Raw genomic sequence first — 19,956 nt, forward strand, 5'->3', positions numbered from 1 at the left:
TCGTCGTCGTCGTCGTCGCCGTCGCCGCCGCTCCTCTCTCTCTCAGTCGCTCTCGCCGGGGGCCACCACACCGAAGGCGTCCGCGCGACGAGCCAGGCCAGCCGCTACGCAAGATGGCTGTGTGTCGCTGACGGGTGGCCGACAAACCGGACAGGGGTACAGACAGTCCGCGGATAAACGGAACATGCGGCTACGTGACCGTCGGGCCCGTCCCTGAAGAGAGAGACACTGGCCAAGAAGCGAGAGGTGAGCGAAGCAGTACATCTATGTCTGTGTGTGTGTTTGTATGGCTACATGTGTGTACGTACGAGTGAGTTTCTCTGCCGTTTTTCGCTCTCCTCTCTCTCTCTCTCTCTCTCTCGCGATAGATTTCTTCATCTTTCTATTTGTCCGTCGACATCCGTCGGCAGAAGATTTTCCACGGTCGCTTATTCGCCCGGTTGCATGCTTCTTATTTTCTTATTTTTTTTTAGTCTACTTTTTTTCGGAGTACACTCCGGAACATAGTGACAGAAGTTGGACGGAGTTAAACGTCCGTTCCTGGCTCACGTTATACACGGCGTGCGCGTTGAACGTGGTTGAACGCTAACGGCTGACGAGCGAGCGAAACCATACGTGCCATGGACTCTACCGGCATCGCCGTATACGAGTCGAAAATATAATACCCGCACACGTACGCGCGCGCACTACGTGGCCAAAAAGTATAAACAAGTTGAGAATCTCCTCCTCATCCCGGGTGTCCTCTTCAATGACGTCGATCGCGCGCTGGTCTTTAGAACTTCGCGATAACAACCAACCCGATCATGTATCTCTCTTTCTTTTCCTTTCTCACGCCAAGTTGTTCGTACTCTCTCTCTCTCTCTGTCTCTGTCTCGTGTTCTTCTTGACCGAAAATTCGCTTATCATTGGGAATCTTCCACGATGTAGAATTATACCTCGTGCTCCGTATCTCCCCGAGGTTTTCGCGCATTGATAACGACCTGTCTCTTCTCCTTTCTCTATCCTCGTTACCCTTCTCTCGCATCCGCAAATACACTCGCCCTCTCTCTCCGTCTCTTTCTTGCACACGCACGCTCTTTCTCTCTCCCCAGCATACGTCTGCGGCTGGCAGTCTATCAGTGTCTGTACTTTGTCGGTCCGCACTTTCCCCCGTACCAGGCTCCGTTCTGTCGATTGAATAGCTTCTACTATGGCTCCTATTCTATACATTCGTGTTGTACAATCGCGAAATGGGAAACCGAGACCCTGGAAACATCTGTCGACCGGAGGCCGACCTAACCTCCAAAACTGCGGGAGGCTTATTATCATCGTCGTCGTCGTGGTCGTCGTGAGCGACACGCCGCGCGCGTCGAGCGTCTTATTTTTGAATGCGCGAGCAACCTGACCCGGCTAAAAAGCGTCTTGCACATTATATTATTTTACATACACATATTTACTCCGGAACAGAGGACCATCCCTGCGCGAAACTTTTACGAGATACTCCGTCTTTCAACTTTGTCAAAAGCGATGGAATTTTTCTCTCTTGGTCACTCTCTTCGATGTAGATCGTCTCCCCCGGGTATCTCCTCTCTCCTGACGCGCTTTTCGCCTCGGAGGTCGGTGAGAGCGCGACAAACGTGACCGAGGGGAGTCGAGACGAGAAAACGTCGGCTTCCGCAGGAAAACGTCAATAGGCTTTCCTTACAAGTCGATTGGTTTTCGATGTAACCTAGAAATCGCAAAAGCATTCCTACGTTGTGCGCGAATTTGCGGTACCGAAATGGGCGTAACTGCATTAACCGTAAAATGCCACTCATATTTACACACATTCATATATATGCCACTCATACGTTATATTCTAGGGTGAAAGTTCATCCACAAATTAAAAATTTTTTTACACTTTTTTTATCTACTTTATAGGTTGCAAAGTGGTGGAAAAGTTTTCCTATATAGACACATACTGAGAAAAATGTTTGATTGAAAATGGATAAACCAGCAGATTCTAATTGTATCAATCAGTTGATTTAATCAGAAAAAAATCCTCTGATTGTCTGTCTATTTTCAATCAAACCATTTTTCTCAGGGCACATCCGTTCAATTAATGTTTATTATTTTTATTAATTGTAACAATATTACGTAAATAGATAAAAATTTCGTAAGTGTGTGTGTTTCATTCAATACCTGAAGCAATTTTCCTGGTAAAAATATGTGCAACTCGCGTATAGACACTTGCCCAGTTATTGTTTAATAAATAAATTATTATTAGTTAAAATACTGCTTATTCATTTGTTGTTTTTATTTAATAAATGGGTTCAGGTTTTGCGCATCTTTTGTGCGTAGTAACTGTGAGCGAAGCGTTACATTCTTCATTGAGATCCTAAGTAGTTCTAACTTTTTAGTTACTAGATAGACATTATATACATAACTGTTCAAATAACTGCTCAAAACATGCATAAAATTTCTATCAAGAAGTGTTGGAATAACTGAACTGAAACACTATTTTAGTTATATTTCAAAATAAACTTCTATATGTTGAACAATATATCTAAAACTCACTTTAAACGATCTATTGTATAATTCGCAACCAAATTTAAAATAAAATTCTACTTATAATTTCATGTGTCACATATTCTAAATGTAAATGTAAATCCTGATATATATTTTATATAGATATATGAATTTTATTTCTTTAAATGTTTTCTACGTTACACCGACACGTAAAATTATAAATAACATTTTGTCTCGAATTTGGTAGCGAATTCTAGAGTGGACTTTGTGTAGCAAACATTTGAATTAGCACTTAAATTTATCCACATAATAAAGAACTTTTTTATGCTCTTTTATCTTTTGATCGAACTGGAAATTGTAAATTCACATTAAAAATATATTAAGCACCAAGACCTTTGATCGAATAGGTGTTTATATTGAATATTTCTCGGTCGATTTTTACCTAATACCTTTTGTATCTACCTTATCGATTGCAAGATATATGTTGAATAACCGAACTGACGCTATTTTAACTTAAAAAAGCGAACTTTGATGTTAAACAATCTATCTAATACTTGAATTAGCTAGAGTTAAGAAACTTTCGTCATTGGTGATGAATTATTCACAGTTTCTGTCACTGCTCCTTATCCTTTTCTTTCTCTCCTTCTCTCTTCCTTTCTTTTTCTCTTACACTCAAAGATAATTATTAAAGATAAACGCATCAGTTTCTTTATACAGTAGTTTTCTTCGCGTGGAAATATAGATTGACGCGCGACGGAACTGATTTCGAATACAAAACATGAACTCTTGGCGCGACTCGAATTTCAAATCGCCAACAGCACCATTTCCCACAATCGTTGGAATTGTCCCGCATCCATTCTTTTCACGCGCGAGTTCCTCGGTGCATCGCCATCAGTTTCTTACATAAATATTCTTCGCGGATATCGATGGCGAGCATGAATAACCCGGTCGTGAAGCGTCAGCGAGAACGCCATCGGGACTTATTTAGACTTTTCCACGCGGGTATGATTAGAGCCCGCGGCTTCGTCTTGGCTCCGCCTTACAACGAGCCACCGGCTGACGCATTCTTACCCGCTTTCGTCTCACGTCGCATTACGACCGCAGTATTTGGATCGTCTGCGTAACTGATCGTCCGCATCGAGAGAATACGTCGAGAACTTTGCGAGTAAAATTGCAAATATATCGCGAGCGAGACGGATTCCGGAATCCGTTTGGAATCCCTCGGTCGTTGCTGTCTTCGCAGGAAAATCCGATTACCGTGACGCCGTATTTTTTGTCGTTTATCGTGGCGTTTTTTTACATTCGGTTAGCTCCTCTCGAAACATCTGTCGCTCGTTGGTCGACGTAACCAGTCGCGTCGTGAACGTCGCTTTCTGGATCGCGATTCCCTCGCGTCACGCTATCGCTCGCGATTGCCTGCGCTCGGTACGTTGTCCTCGTCGGACCTAACGATCGTGGTTGTTAAACCGCGTACGCGCACGTACATACGACATGTATACACTGACAAAAAAGTCTGGTAATAACAGTCAAGCCCAGATGATGGTTACTAAAGTTTTGAAATAATTTCAATCAAAAATGTGTTCTTTTAATATAACTAAAATCAACTATATACACTAATTTTACATATACATGACATGTACACTGAAAAAAAGTTTGGTAATAATAATTAAACCTATAAATGATATTAAACATTTTTTAAAGACCGTGCTATGTGAGAAACACAATTAATAATAGAAATTAAAATGCCTTTTAACGGTCGAAGCTAGATCTATAATGCTTTTTAAATAATTCAATGTGAATTATATATATACTATATATGTACTTGTATATATATACCATATTTGTAGTCCTGCGCGCCGAATTTTCCGGACTTATAAACGCAATTAAACTACTGGAATAATATCATGAAACGAACTAATTTTTGATGCACAATCAGGCATCATATTAGCAAGATGTTATTGTGCTGAAAAACTGTAAATAAATTTATTGCGAATAAATTTATTGCTATAAATGATAGTTACTACAGCTTTGAAATAAATCCAGTCAAATGTTTTGTTAATGTAATTAAAATCAGCTGTAAATGTTAATTTTATTTTCCATCTATACATGCACTGAAAAAAGTCTGGTAACAATAATCAAGTCTAAGTCACTTATAACTTCAATAGAATTTCGATTAAATGTTAATTCTTTGTTTGCAATCTGAATCTTTTTTAAAACAAGCGAAATTTCACTCTCAAAATGCCCTCATTTTTGCTTATGTTCAAATTTCAATTTTTATTAAATAAAGGTTTTAATATTTCAATTAAAAAAAACTATTTGCTAATGTAATAGAGGTGTTAAAAAGTAATCCTGAATTTTTTTAAATCTAAAATAATAAGTAAATTTAAGCCGGATAAAAAAGATCCAGATTACAGCTGGAGGATTAATGCAACTAAAATCGACTATAAACGGTAATTTTACTTTTTTAAATATTATCTTACTTTTCTAATTATTATCAAACAATTAATTACTATTATGTCTACTATTTGGTAATATTTATTTACTAAATATTGCATGTACGCTAAACAAAATACATTTGGTATTTGGTATCTGTAATCAGACTTTTCTTTCAGTGTAAATGCATGTATGCACACACGAGCGAGCGTAGAATTGGCACGTCTGCATACGTCTGCTAAAGTTGTAGTTCTGATAAAAATATATATATATATCGAAACTCGCGCAGTGGATATTCGTGTAATATTTATTCTCCTTCCATGTATATATTCATATCTACTGAGAAAAAAATGCTTGATATTTGTGACTAATCATGATTAAGAGCTCCATTTTTATAATTATTACTGCTATAATGTTAGCAATAATAATTATATTTATAGTTCCACCAAAAAAATACATAGATTGAGACCGGAAATGATTTCAAATAGTTAAGTTATGGAAACCTTTCTTTCTCTCGGTGTACACTTGACGGTTTCGTCACCGTCACCGCGGTATAATCATACAACTCTGCGATCGAATTTCAGCTCCGGTGTATCGACGACGAGAAATCCTAGAGTGTACGCGTGTTGATTTTTGGGTACACCCCGTATATGCGCGCGGCTGGGTAGCCTCCATCGGGCATCCAGTGCTCCGACCGTTCCGATGCGGGTATATCTCCCTATACCTGGCCATTAGCATGGAGAGCCCGTCGCCCTTCGTTTTCGGCGATGGCCATTGTCCTGGACGTAGACCCGGGCTTTCAAGTCCAGTCTCGTCGATGCGCGCCGAAATAACGCGTCGGGGAGTGCCCCAACCGAGCGCCGTGCCGTAATTAGCAATTTTGCGAGGAGGCAGGCCTGAATTCGGTAAGGGCTTATCGATTCGCTCAGCCGGCGGCTTACGTTTCGTAATTCGCCTCGGGTTTTGGCAGCTCGTCGTACCGTTGTCGATCTCCCCCCGCGTTAAAAGTATGGGGTGGAAAACAAAGTTGTTTCGCACCCGACCGAGGGAGAGAAAGAGAGAAACGGCACGCTGTCGCCAAATGTCGATCAAATGCAGCCACGCTGCAAAGAAAACACTGCAGAGACTTTTTATCACCGCTTGTAATGCGAATTGCTATTTACCACCTTCCTGAGCCTTACAAAATCGAGCATGCTAAGAGAAAAGTGTTTCGTGTTTATGACTAATAATTGCACGGTAAAGTAATTCTGGTTAGGAGCTTCATTTTTATAGTTATTTTATAGTTATTATTATTAGTTATAGAATATTAGTAATAATAATTCCATTTATAGTTCCATATAAAAAAATATACAGTTGGCATCGAAAATGACTGAATTATAGGTATATCGAAACACATTTCTCTCATTGTCAGTGTAGAGCGCTAAAAATTACGCAGATCAATATATCTGCTTATCGAGCCAATGATTGCCGAAACAGTTTTTATTGTACTCTTACTCGTTCATTGGCACATTTTGTCACGATCCCCAACACGAATATGACGTGATATATAACGATTCGGCGAAATCGCGCGCGAAATACAATCAGCCGAAGCGTGGAATTTTTTATGTACGTGTGTATTTCAAAACTACAAGCAATGTTTGGAACGGCTCTCTGTGAACTTCGCGTATTTCGCAAATGCGGCTCATCCGAGCTCATGCGATATGTTTCAGGCCCTTTCATTTGAAAAATACGAATACACACAAAAAGGTTTTGTTGAAGTATTTGAAAAATTTAATTACATACAGATTTAAAATCTGGTTTTGTTGAATTTATATCAAAAAATTAACTAGGACGGCTCCAGTTGATTGCTAAAATATTAAAATTTCTTGCAACATTCTTCGTTATGTTTGAATTTTCTACAGAATTATTTTGATGGTCCAACAAAATTTTCTTCAGATCTGTTAATTAAATTTGTAGATATTTTAGTAAAACCGTTCTTTCCATGTACATGTGACTTCTCATGGAGTATCATTCGCGGATTTGCACACGCCTCTCTGAATTAAATCGTTTACATATTTTGATATTCTACTTAACGTCGCTCGACCGGTAGCTTTTCACCTACTTTGCATACGCGTGTTAATTTCCATATATTATGACGACTGGCGTCGCGACGACGTTGATGCTGCAATCCGTACGAAGATCCTCCTTAATCCTAGAACTCTCGATCCTACTTGATCCCAGAAAGAAGGGCGGGTATGATAAAAAAGGACTACGTACTCCTTATTCCGAGCTGTATGATTTTTTTTGTTTCCGTCTGACGAAGGGCAGATACAGGAAATTATAGCCGGGGGCCCTCTCTCAGAGTCATTACCTGAAATCACAGGTAATAGCCGAGTATTCAATATCTATACACGCTTTTGAATGTCCATTAGTTTGCATACAGACGGAGAAAGTGCCTCGAATGACAGTACTGTATCGTGCAATCATATGATCGCGAAATGACAATGCGCGCTCTACGTTCTTTTTATTTTACATTACTTTTCAGAGGGACATGAAATACGTTTCTGAAATACATCGTTTCCTAGTTATTTTACTGTGCATTCGTGTAATATTCGAGACGATCGAGTATCAACAATATAATTGATAAATAGCTAAAATAAATCTTTAGGTGGGTCTATTTTAAAAATTATTTTTTTTAAATAAGATTTATTATATATATATATATATATATATACAGCGTTCAATAATGGCAAGCTTATCCTATAAAAGATTAATAATATAGCACATGTAATCATGCATTGTGCTATATATCTCTGTTTTATATTTATATTAACCTCGGAAGTAGTCACCTAATTTTTTTACGTAAATGATTACACCCTAGATGCTTTTACATTGCAATTAAAAATTACTTTTGTTAACAACATACTTTTGATTATTTTCGGATTTATTAATTTTTGATAACATTATGGATATGAATTTGCTCACAATTTTCTATATATAAAAAAAGTAAGTATAGAAATTAAACAAACCATATTAAACAAACGGAATAAGTACATTAAGTAACTTATTATAACAATATTTCTAAAAAAATAAAGGTAATTATATAACAAACGCTCTTTTATTGCGGGTTTCTCATGGAATTGCATATTTAAAAGTTCGTAAAAAATACTTATTAAAAAAGAAAGAAAACAATCCATATTACATTTCACATTTTCTCGCCGATGGGATGTATTATAAAAACATCCTAGGGGACTATTCCCGGGTTAAGAAAAGGAATGTATGTATAAAAAACTGGAAGCCATCCAAAGCCGAAGAGCAGGATTAAATAAAAATAATAACAGAGCAACATATATAGACGCTAACTCGGGAAGCATTTGAACATTGAAACATTTTACTTGTGAGTTTTGATTTTCTGATTACGCGGGTAACTTTTCCGAAGTTTTGCTTTGTAAAAAAGTGGATCCTAATGGAATATATAGATACGTTTTATAGTCTCGAGTCTCCAAGTTTTTTTTCCATCCAGCTTGGCCTTTTACTCTCTCTCTTTCTCTTCATCTTTTCTCTCTTTCTCACTTTCTTTCTTTCGATCTTTTTCTCGAGCGAACCTCACGATACACGTTGCACTATACATGTGCAGGCGTTTCAGGACGCACGTTGCCTGTCCGTTAGAGCATTTTTGTGCAGGCTGTTCTCCTTCACGGTGATGCATGTGTGTGAGTGCGTCGAACTTACCTGCACGCACGCACGCACGCATGCACGCACGCACGCACTCGTGTCGGAGTAATGTTGCATCGGCTGCTAAGCGATGACACGTCACGTCTCGCCGAGGGACTGCATTTTACCACGAATTTTAGCTGCATAAGTCTGTCTGCTAAGATTGGCGACTGTCCAAATGTTAATCGCCTCAATTTTACTTCAACGCGCGTTGAAAAATGCACATTCTCGTGAAAGTCATTTAATATTAGATTTTTAACTCGATGATTTAGTTACGTTCGATTAGATTAAATTATTTAACGCGTGGTGAAATTATCGATTGCACTAACATTATTAACGCTACGGATAATTGTTTTATAAATTCTCGTTATTGTAATAGAAATTGTCCCGCACGCACGGAAAGAGATTTTATATTTTCCAAGGTAAAATATCTCTGTGTATATTGTCGAGTTGCCTTTGTTACACAAAAACGCGAATTCCGACTCCATCGCGATTCCGAATTTCAGTTCCTAAATTTCGATTTACGAAAAAAGCGTACAATTCTTTTGACAAAGACGAAATATCGAAATTGTTGCAGAACGTAGTAATCGTAATAAATTGTATCCTCGTATCCTTGATACGCTCTAGAAGCTCAGCGGAAGAAAAGATATCCTTTTTTTGGGTCGTAATGACGCGTCGACGGAATGTTTCCCCTCCTGCAATATTCCACGTTAATTAACTCATGTCCGAGTCCGCAAGTCATTATTACTGGGTGGAGAGTTTTCTTAGCTTCCCTCGTTCACAATGGTCTGTGCCGCCTTCGCTTGAAATCCGCCGTAACAAATATATGTCCATAGAAAGTGTCCTCTCCTGTTACGAGGAAGTGGCTGTCCTCCATCGTCCGAGAGTTTGATCGATATATAAATATTCGTTCGGTCGCAGACAGAGCTTCGTCATAAAATCATGCGATGTTTCGAAGGTACCTCTTATAGAATACTGGAAGATAATGATTAACTATTTATATTGAGTATTGAGCACTGTTGTTAAGTGCTTTCGATATTCAAAGTAAATAATTAATCCTGGAATGCTATTTATATTTTTTTTACGTTAACATTACTTTGGATAACATTTTATGCATTTTTTTCAACAATTACTGGACAATTATATAACTGTCTAGTAAATGGAAAATAAAACTGCTTATAGGATCCCAATTAAGATATAATGTTTCGTTCTGCACATAAAGATGCACGAAATTTGAACCCATTTACTGAATAAAAACAATAAGTAAACTACGCAGTATTTTAAATAATAATAATCTATTAATACTAGATAATGACAGGGCAAAAGTGTCTATGCAAGTTGCATATATTTTTACTAGTAAAACTACTTCGCAGACGCTGAATAAAATTCTATCAAACTTTTGTCCATTTCCTGTGCAGTATTGTTATAATTAAATTAACGCCGAGACACTCCCGTGTCTCCAGGTCAGAATACAGTGATATTAGATGGTATAATTGAATAGGTGACTAGGACAACTGCATACATTTCTATCAGGGAAATTCACTCACATAATTGAGAATTTCTTTACACTTTTTTTATGTCTACTTTACAAAAGTTAAGTCTAAGTTACAAAAGATAATTACACTGAGAAAAAAATACTTAAATATTTATTTGTGATAGATTTATTTGATATGTTTATTTCACTGATATAAAGCTTTATTTAAATACGACGAAATAAAATTTTATTTCTAGCAAATAAACCATCTATTTTATTTTTTTCAATTAATGAGATACATATATTTCATAGAAATGTATATTTCGTTATCACAATCCACATTTTTTGTAACCAATAAATATCGAAGAAAACATTACATGTAACATTTACTTGCAAATATTTTGACTTTTTCTCAATGTAGAATAACTAAATTAATATTTATTTTTATGTAAAAAAAAAAATAACTTCAAATAATCTTTTTATCAAACAATTTTATTAAATGTTATTTTATAAATTAAATTTTAATCAAAATTTTAATACTTAATACAAAAACTGTACTAAAAAAAACTACACTCATTATCTTTCAGTATTAAATTGGCCAACACATTAAATTGGATTTCTGTAAGAGACAGCGCGTACATTGCGAGAACGAACACCGGAAGTAACGGCGAAGCGAGCGAACGCGGTCTTTCGTTAAAGAAAAAGAAAAAAAAATACGTATTCAAGAGGCGCGAATTTTTCTCGCTATTTGAAGCTCGAATAGGAAGCATATATTCTTTTTCGACAGGATTGACGTCATAAGGACGCGCGCGTGGCCTTCCCCATTGTGTGTTAATTCGTATAACAATTGCTTAATCGCCATCGACCTGTCGACTTCTCGTCTTCTACGAAAAGTTGCACGCTCTGTGCTTCGGCGCGCACACTTTGCGTAATAATAACGAGTCGACGATTTATTCCGCGCGGCCGCACGTTTATTTGCGCAAGGGCGGATTTACGTAAAAATTATAATTAGATTTCGCGAAGAGCGAAGACAGTATATATTGACGAATGCGAACCTTTAACGCGCGCGACGGATACGAGACACGTTCAAGAGTCGCTGCGATATCAGTTCGTTCACGCGACAGCTGTGATTAAGTCTTAATGAACGCGGTCGCTTTCCGAAAATAGAACATTCGAACTATCACGACCTGTTCCTTCTCTGGTCGAGCGTCACAGCTCTTGAAATGTTCAATTATTAAGAAGAAGCTATAGAAACCTGGAACGGTATCCCCACGAGAAGGAATCGAGCGCGCAAAGTACGTTCTTTAAAGATATAATTAAAGTCTTATCTTTAAACAGTTTTAAGGCCACATTTTTTAAAACGCGGATTACATACTGCAAAGTCCAACAGCTTTCCGTAGATAACGAGTATAATTTCTGTTTCCTAGAAGTAGTTAGACGATTTGGGATGCATACTGGGCAACCGCGTCGCCGATATGCAGTTCTTTATCAGAAGATCCGGTAGAACGTAGAACCACAGCGAATTACGTTACGCGGTCACATTTGCATTTAGGCGCGAGTATATTTACGGCGCACCGTTCGCAGAAAGATTACACTCCGCTCCCTCGATTGTTGGCCGATGCCGTTTCGCGAACACGTTGCGCAAATGAAGCCTAATGCACGTCCAATTTGTCGGTGTACTTTTACCGCGCGGAGGATTGCCGGTTATAAATACGGTGCGTAATGTCGGACGTTTATGGTTGCAATATTAGACGGTAATTTACAAGTCGAGGCTTAAACCTTATTTGACGTGAGGAATTAATATAATGAATGTCGCGATTAACAGAACGCCACGGCGCGGGCGGCGTGAATTTTTTGGCGTCATACGTCTAATTTTTAGTCGCTTTTCGAACGATATATCGCGTCGCGTCGCGTTTTACGTTACGTTACGTTGCGTTGCGTTGCGTTGCAGTGCCGATGATACTCACGCGAATATCGATATTTCCGCCGCTCGGCGATATGCTCTCGCTTCGATACACGCTCCGCTCGGTCACTTTTAAAAGCGACTTCTCGCAGATGTGTCGTGGTACATACATATTGATTATGTGCTATCAATGTACGTGGAGTGGATGCATCAGTGAATGACCGGTCACCGGTGTATGACCGCTGAATCTTTACGCTTACTTCTGCGGTCACGTGAAATGACGTGGTTCCGTCCCTTCAAGACGTAAATATAATCGCTGCATAGAAAGAACGGTTTTGAAATATCTAAAAATATACCTGGATACAGATCTGAAAATAATTTTGTTAGAACCATCAAAACAATTGTGTACACAGAGAGAAAAATGTTTGGTGTTTGTAACTATAATTATATATTACTATAATTATGATTATTACTACTATAATAATAATAACAGTAACTATATATATAGTTCCAGCAACAAATGTTATAATTGGCAACCTAAAATGACTATAATTATAGTTGTTATAACCATAAAATAGTTGAAATTACCATAAAAATGGTTCAAGTGACTATAATTTTATAGTTATATTTTGGGACAACCATAAAAAATATGGTGGTCAGGTTGATTTATTATACGTTATATAGTTACTGTTATTATTATTATAGTAGTAATAATCATAATTATAGTAATATATAATTATAGTTACAAATACCAAACATTTTTCTCTCTGTGTAGGATGTCCACAATCTGGTTGCTAGAATGTTAAAACTGTTTGCAGCATTGTAAGTGCTTAAGTTCTACATGATTATACTTTGATGGTTCAACAAAATTATTTTCAGATCTACGTCTGATTAAATTTTTGAATATTTTAGTAAAATCTTTCCATCTAAGGTCGTTGCACGCAAAGAACGGTTTTGTTGAAGTATCTGAACGTTTTAACTAGATAGAGATCTGAAAATAATTTTGTTGAAACCATCAAAACAATTATGTAAGATGCTTAAGCTGGTTGCTAGAATGTTAAAACTTTTTGCAGCATCATCACGCTCAAGTGTTCTACACCACATAATTTTGATGGTTTAACAAAATTGTTTTTAGTTCTGTATCATTTTTAAATACTTCATCAAAACCGTTATTTTCGTGTGCCAGATGTTATATACGAAAGATAAAATCTTAATATGACCAAGGAGGAAGTGATTTTTTTTTTACGAATGAGCGAAAAGAATGTGCTGATAAACGTTTTTTCTCTTACATGTTTTTTGCGAATGTCAAAGGAATTCGATGTGCTTCTCGGAAATACGTAGATACATGTACACATATAGCGTAATAACGCGCGCGTCACGAATCTCGTATGAGGTGTGTTCTCCCGTTGATTTTACGGCGTCCTATATTAAGCTCTCCCTACGCATTCACGTGGCAGCAACCTAGAAAAGTGTCACCCTTAAAAATGGATAACCTTTTTATCATATATCGTAGGCGGCGGTTTTTCCTAGCGACACCGCGGGTGTTTTTCTAAAGATAAACTTAGGTGCTCTTTCAGTCTTCCTCTTCAGTGTCTCTTTTTGCGATATTCATCGGAGTGCACTGCCGGGAATCCGAAGCCACGCCACGCCACGCCACGCCACGCCACGCCACGACAAACGCGCAAGCACGGATGGCGCATTCGGTATTGCTAAATATTGCTCCCGTAACGATTTTTGAAAAATATTACCTCGGACATTGTAAATCTGTCGTCATGTGCCCAGCGAGAGATTAACGTATTATTTGTGTCCCTTGTTTGTGTACGTTGATTCGCCGTAAAACGCAAGCAGCTGAACCTATCTATGTACAGGATGTTTTAAAACTCCTGTAGAAAATAACACATATAAGCCTTTACAAACGATCGGCTTATAAGATAAATTTTACTTGAATTAAAGATAAAATTTATTGCTTTTGAAATTTGAGACAGTGAATAAATTCGAGTTATTAATTAGGAAAAATTAAAAACATTTCTGCATACAGTTGCCTCTGTTTTTTTTATTAGTTTTAAAAAGATTTGGCAAATATAGATACTTATTAATATCGTTACTTATTAAGCGCTTTGAAATTGGATCCTCTCTAGTTAAAAGCAATAAAAATAGTTAATCAATAAAATAAGGAGAATTAAAGACCCAATACATAAAATAAATAGTATTAAAAAAACAAAATTAACAAAAATAAAAATAAAAAAAAGAATTGTGTATAAAAAGTGGAATAGATAACGAAAAAATAATATACAGGAAAAAGAATATTCTTGTTTTGAGAATATCTTTATTTTCGAAATATAAAACTTGAAATAAGAGATTATATAGCATTACATCATTATAACTTGCTCATATGAAGAAATTTTATATGATTAAATCAAGAAAACTATATTCTTGTTATTCAATAATAATTTTCATGATTTGAGAGGAACAAAATCAATTCGATAGAAAATAACAATGTTTTCAAATCGAAATTAAAATTTCTTTAAAATAAAATAAAATAATTTTTGTTTGATTGTACTTTACTCTTAGAACAAGCTGTCCGTATTATTAAATTGTCTTATTAAAGACAAGCGTGTCCATTTCGTATGTGATCCAGCCACGAGATGGACGCGTTATTCGTAAAAGGAAAACGCCCAGAAGTCCTATATAAGGAGGTGTTTGCAAATTGAGTTGGCGAGTCTCCTGGAAATTTCTAAGCTCTTGGACTAGCTTTCGGGGCATTTCAGGGTCTCTGAAAGAGATATAACCGTTATGTATATAATCACGTATGAAAAAATATTTGCTAGAAATTCCTAATAGATTTTTGTGTTTACAAATCCTGCTGTAGTATTAAAAAAAGTTATTATATTATTAAAATAAGAATAATTTTTTGTTTTCTGACGCTATAATTATTTCAAATAACTGAATTATGTCCAATGAAACCGTTTATATTATTAGAAGAAATTTAACGTATGTGGACGCACATAAAAGTAAAGTAAAAATAACAATTTCATCTTCTTCATTTGATATTTTTAAATTTTGAAAGAAAATATTGTGCTTTTTAGATGATTGTTATAATATTGATACAAAAATATAATATTGCTGAAATTTTATGTTGCTTATATAGGAAATAATAGTTGCGTTGAATAGAATATATTAGTTTTAAATAAATAACTTTTTTGTGTAAATTTGAGACAGAAAGAGGAAGAGTAACGGAAATTGTGCTTTCCTAAAAGATGACCATAACTGTCGCGTTGCTCACTTTTGCGTCACCTTGTATACGATGTCGCGAGTCCGTCAAGATAGTGTGGACACGACCGGTCACTTGGATTTCGCAGTTACTTGGCTACCTCGCAATTTTGTCAGGAAAGTTTTCGCCATTCGGCGAGCAAGCTCGGATTTCCCCGTTCATCAATCGATCGGCTTGACTCATCGCGCGGAATATAAGCGCGGCGCGTGATGCATACCTACGTAGTCGTTCATACATGAACATGCGGCAACATGCACACGGGTGCGGGGGCCGCTACAGGGTGACGCAAAGTTTCGTTACTTTTACTCGGGGCTGAGTCACCGTGACGCGGTCTGATGAATTACCCTGAACACATTTCCGACGAGTTATTCCACGGAGTTACGGGCTGCTTATTATTTCGCTGAAACGGATTACCGCGATCTCCATTTGCGTCGATACATTTCCTACGCTTCTATGTTGTCGTTGTCGTGTTGCAAAATATACGGGTAATATACATCGTTACATGTATGTTACGCCTTGCCTATTATTTTATAAAAGTCTATCTGTTCTATACTTAAAAGTTAAGTCTTTGTAAAAAAAAGCGAATAAATCAATTATTAGTGCGTATTAAACAAAGTTTTAACGAACGAATGTTTAATGTAATACGCTAATTTCTTTAACTAATGTTTTATTATTAATATACTTTAATTAAAATTGGAGAACACGTACGTCTTCCCATGTATGTCACGCTGCGTGACACATGGAAAAAAGTAATAAGCCGGGCTTACGTGCGACTCGCCTTGCTTATTATTTTATAAAAGTCCACGTTTGTTCTGTACTTGAGAGTTTCTCTAAAAGCACATACATGATTAGTACGTAATTATAAAGTTCCAATGGACGTCGAGAATGTAATATAATTATTAATCTTCTCAACTAATGTTTTAATAACAATGTTTAATATTAATGCGTATTCCGATTGAGATTGCAGAACGCGAGGAGTATGTCTTTTCGCAACCCTGCATCAAAATGCGATGGGTATTTTTTTACGGTTTGCCAGGCGACCTGCACGATCGTACTACTTGTTTGCACCACTTTGTTAGGAACCGACGGGTGTCGAGCCGGTTAACTTAAACGTAACTGTACCTCGTGGTACCGTAGATCGTTCATAATGCCGACCAGCATTTCTGACAGTCAGCACTATAATTAGAGCACATCGCGCGGGTAAATGACGGCGGGAACAGTAGAGAGAGGGAAAAAGAGGGGGGAGAGAGAGAGAGAGAGAGAGAGAGAGAGAGAATGAGATTGTATACTGATATATACCGATATCATAGATAGATTGAAGAAGGGAGGGAGAACCTGAGAGGGTAGAATTGAAATCGCGTTGTTTTCGAAACACTGCAGGATTGCGATCGATCGGTTGTTTTTGTACGCCCGGTATTATTCGGGCGGCAACTCCGACTATGAGTCACAAACGTATTGTGCAATACTACGTATCTGAGTGCGATCAGATGAAATTACGCTATGTTGATATCAAACGAGAAAATGGTACTGCACGCCGCTGCAATTAAGGAACTTTTGAAATGAAAAAATTATGAAAATATTAAGAATTTTTCTCTATATTATATGTGTGAAAGTAATAATAGGTACAAAAAGTTTGGCAGTGATTTAGAACCTAAATCAAATTTTTTCAATAATAAAGATATATCTTTTAAAAAATAATTAAGATAAAAAAAATTTTATTTATATTATAAAATGGTATTGTTAAGTTGTTTTATGTGTATACAACATTTATTTTTATACAAAAAGTATATTTTCGATTTAAATCATTTTTAACAGAAACGATATGCACCTGATCTTTCAATTATTAAGCCACAATCAGTGTTGCACTTAGATAATTAAAAATTATCTAGATATAGATAAGATAAATCACACAAAAATCTTAGATAAAATGAAGATGATTCATTTTATATTAATCTAGATACAAGATGAAATTAAAAAAATTTTTATCTAGATAATTTTTAAGATAATTTCGTTTTTAATTAACTATTAGTCAGTAAAACGATTTATGTCCAATTTCTTCACCTCTAGATAACTTTATCCAAGAGATATCTCCCAGAAAATAATGAAGATATCTCCTGGATAAGGGTATCCACAACTTATCTGGAAGTGAAGAAATTGAGCATTAGAATACAAAAAATGTATTTATATTTTCATTAATCTTTATTTTTTACGAATAAAAGTTTTTTGTATTCTAATGCATTTCGTCTAACAAACGGTTTCTACGTGGAATTAATATTTGTTGTCAACAAATAAAAAGGCGCTCTACTGGCGCTGACAATGGCAATGATGTGTCATATTTAAAAAAATTTGTTTGACGTATGGATACAAATTAAGAATATCTAATTCCTTAGATTTATCTTCTAAATATGAAAGTACTTCAATGTCGCTTTGAATTATGACTGCAGATGTCATACTAATTCCAGTTATATCTATTATACCATAAAAAAATTATCATCATTGTTACTACTAGAAGTTATATAGAAATTTTTTTACAATACTCTTCTATACAATCTTGTTAATTTGAAAAAGATTTTATCTAAGATAAGATAAAGATAATCTATATTCTTAATAATCTAGATAAAGATAAGATAAAGCCATTTCTTCATCTATATAATTATCTAGATAATGGAAACACTGGCAACAATTAATCTGAATTTTTTATTTGACGTTAAACTGGTTAATGTCGAAAATCAAACGCTGCAAGCGATAACGTTTCGGGTGGAGCTCTCATTCTTTGTAGGTCATCTTGCATGATACGAACACGTCATTTTCGCATACAAAGCAATAATTTTCAATGTGGAACGTAGCAAGGCGTACTCGCGTCAAGATTTACGATTTTCCGCGATAGGTTGAAGAGCTAAGAAGTTCTTAAAATAGAGAATTCCGAAACTGATAGGTTATTTCGAGACATAAAACGTTAATGTATCCGCATGATAAGAGTGGCTAATAGTCTAGAAACGAGCGGCGAGAATTCTCAGCTATGACGGCGACAAGGCAGCAGAGGATAAAAGACCGTCATCGAGACGGTTAACCGGTAAGCCTCGTGGAAATTGTTTGCTCTTCGCAAACGAACAATCGTACTTATTTGAAAAAATCGGGAAGCACGGCCACTCCAGTTGTTCGCACGTAGAAATATATCTGGCGACTGCTCTTTGAGAATCACTGACCCAAACTGACGACGTGGACACACGTCGGCGAAGAAGGCTTTAAAATATTCATGATCGTTGGCTTTACTTTTTGTATTCTCCGCGGTATTTTTTTTCTGTCATGACACATACTTTTGCGTCGAGATGTCTTTCAAATATCCGAGGAAACAGTGTCACTACTGGAATATTTAACGCACTAGTGTCGTTTTAATTTTCTACGATACGACAAGACGTTTAAGAACTACTACTATTCTTTTAACAATAAAGTGTCTATTATTTCAGCTTCAGTGTTTATGATTGAATTTCAAGTTCAACAGCAATCGCGGCGCGCAGTTTATTTAATTAAAAGATATACATATTTAAAATTTGTAAGTAAAATTAGACTCTGACAAGAATAAATTAAAGAAGAGAAGGAATCCTATTTTTAGTCAATTGAAAATTTTCGGTCAACCGTTTGATCAAAAATAGGATTCTTTCTTTTCTTTGATTTATTCTTATCAGTTGAAATTTCACTTATAATTGTTTATACACGCTTTTTGAAAAATAACGTTGTCTTTTAATTACTGGTTATTGCGGAAAAATCTCTATATAGGGTAACTCCGGTATATACGTCGCACCTATCAAAAACTTAATTTATTAAGTATTATTTACTATGTTTATAGTAAACGAACCATATCAGTAAAAACTTTGTACTGTCTACTACTATGAAAAAAATATTAGAAATCCGAAATATTTATTTTTCATATTAAAAAATAAACTTTTTGAAACCTTGTATTTTTGCCGCATATCTCATAGGGGTGGGATATATGGCTACTCATAGGGGGAAAGGGGGTATGTACGGCTTATGAAAAATTTACAAATAATGCAAACATGCTTAATAATACAAACATGCTTTACTATTCCACTACACGTATGTATCACGAAATAACCACTAAGTCTTTTACACGTCCTACATTAATCATTTTATGTAGATTATAACTTATGATGGCGTTACTTATTACAGTGACAAATCGATTCAACTCACAATAAATTTATTAATATTAACAGTAAGAAGCTGAAATCATAACACAATACTAATATAACATAAAGGCATGTAATAGAGTAGTTACGGGAAAATTACCCCCACTCCTTCTATTTTTTCTGATTTCTGCGGCGTAAATCCCAGCGCGGCGTATTTGCCGGAGTTACCCTATCTCCTCGGTAGTCGAATTGATAAAACGCTCGCATAGAATGAAGCAGATCCTGGTTTAAATTTCGGCTAAGATATTTTTTGCAATAAACGCTTTGCAGTATTTTAAAATGTTCTTAGTTTTATTATTAAATTGAAGATTAATGTAATTTGTGATGTTATTTCCAGCTTCAATTTATCATTACGTTTCAAGTCCGACAAACCGGTACGCAGTTTAGAACTGAAAAATATATTGGAACATTTGCATATGAATATCATTAAGTATCATGATCCGCTTTGGTCGAAAATAGAATTTTTTCTTTTATTTCAAATTTACACAGA

At 36.1% G+C, this 19,956-nt stretch overlaps 1 protein-coding gene across 1 annotated transcript in view; it reads left to right on the forward strand.

The window, feature by feature from the left end:
• Positions 1 to 12: 12 nt before the first annotated feature.
• Hipk (Homeodomain interacting protein kinase) overlaps positions 13 to 19,956 on the forward strand; it is a 33,329-nt gene continuing 13,385 nt past the window's right edge. Inside the window, 1 exon segment of the mRNA XM_018452198.1 lies at positions 13 to 246. The gene's annotated coding sequence lies outside the window, so the exon portion shown is untranslated.

Source organism: Mycetomoellerius zeteki, unplaced genomic scaffold, assembly GCF_001594055.1.
Source record: "Mycetomoellerius zeteki isolate Tzet28-1 unplaced genomic scaffold, Tzet1.0 scaffold332, whole genome shotgun sequence".
Classification (NCBI taxonomy): Eukaryota; Metazoa; Arthropoda; class Insecta; order Hymenoptera; family Formicidae; genus Mycetomoellerius; species Mycetomoellerius zeteki.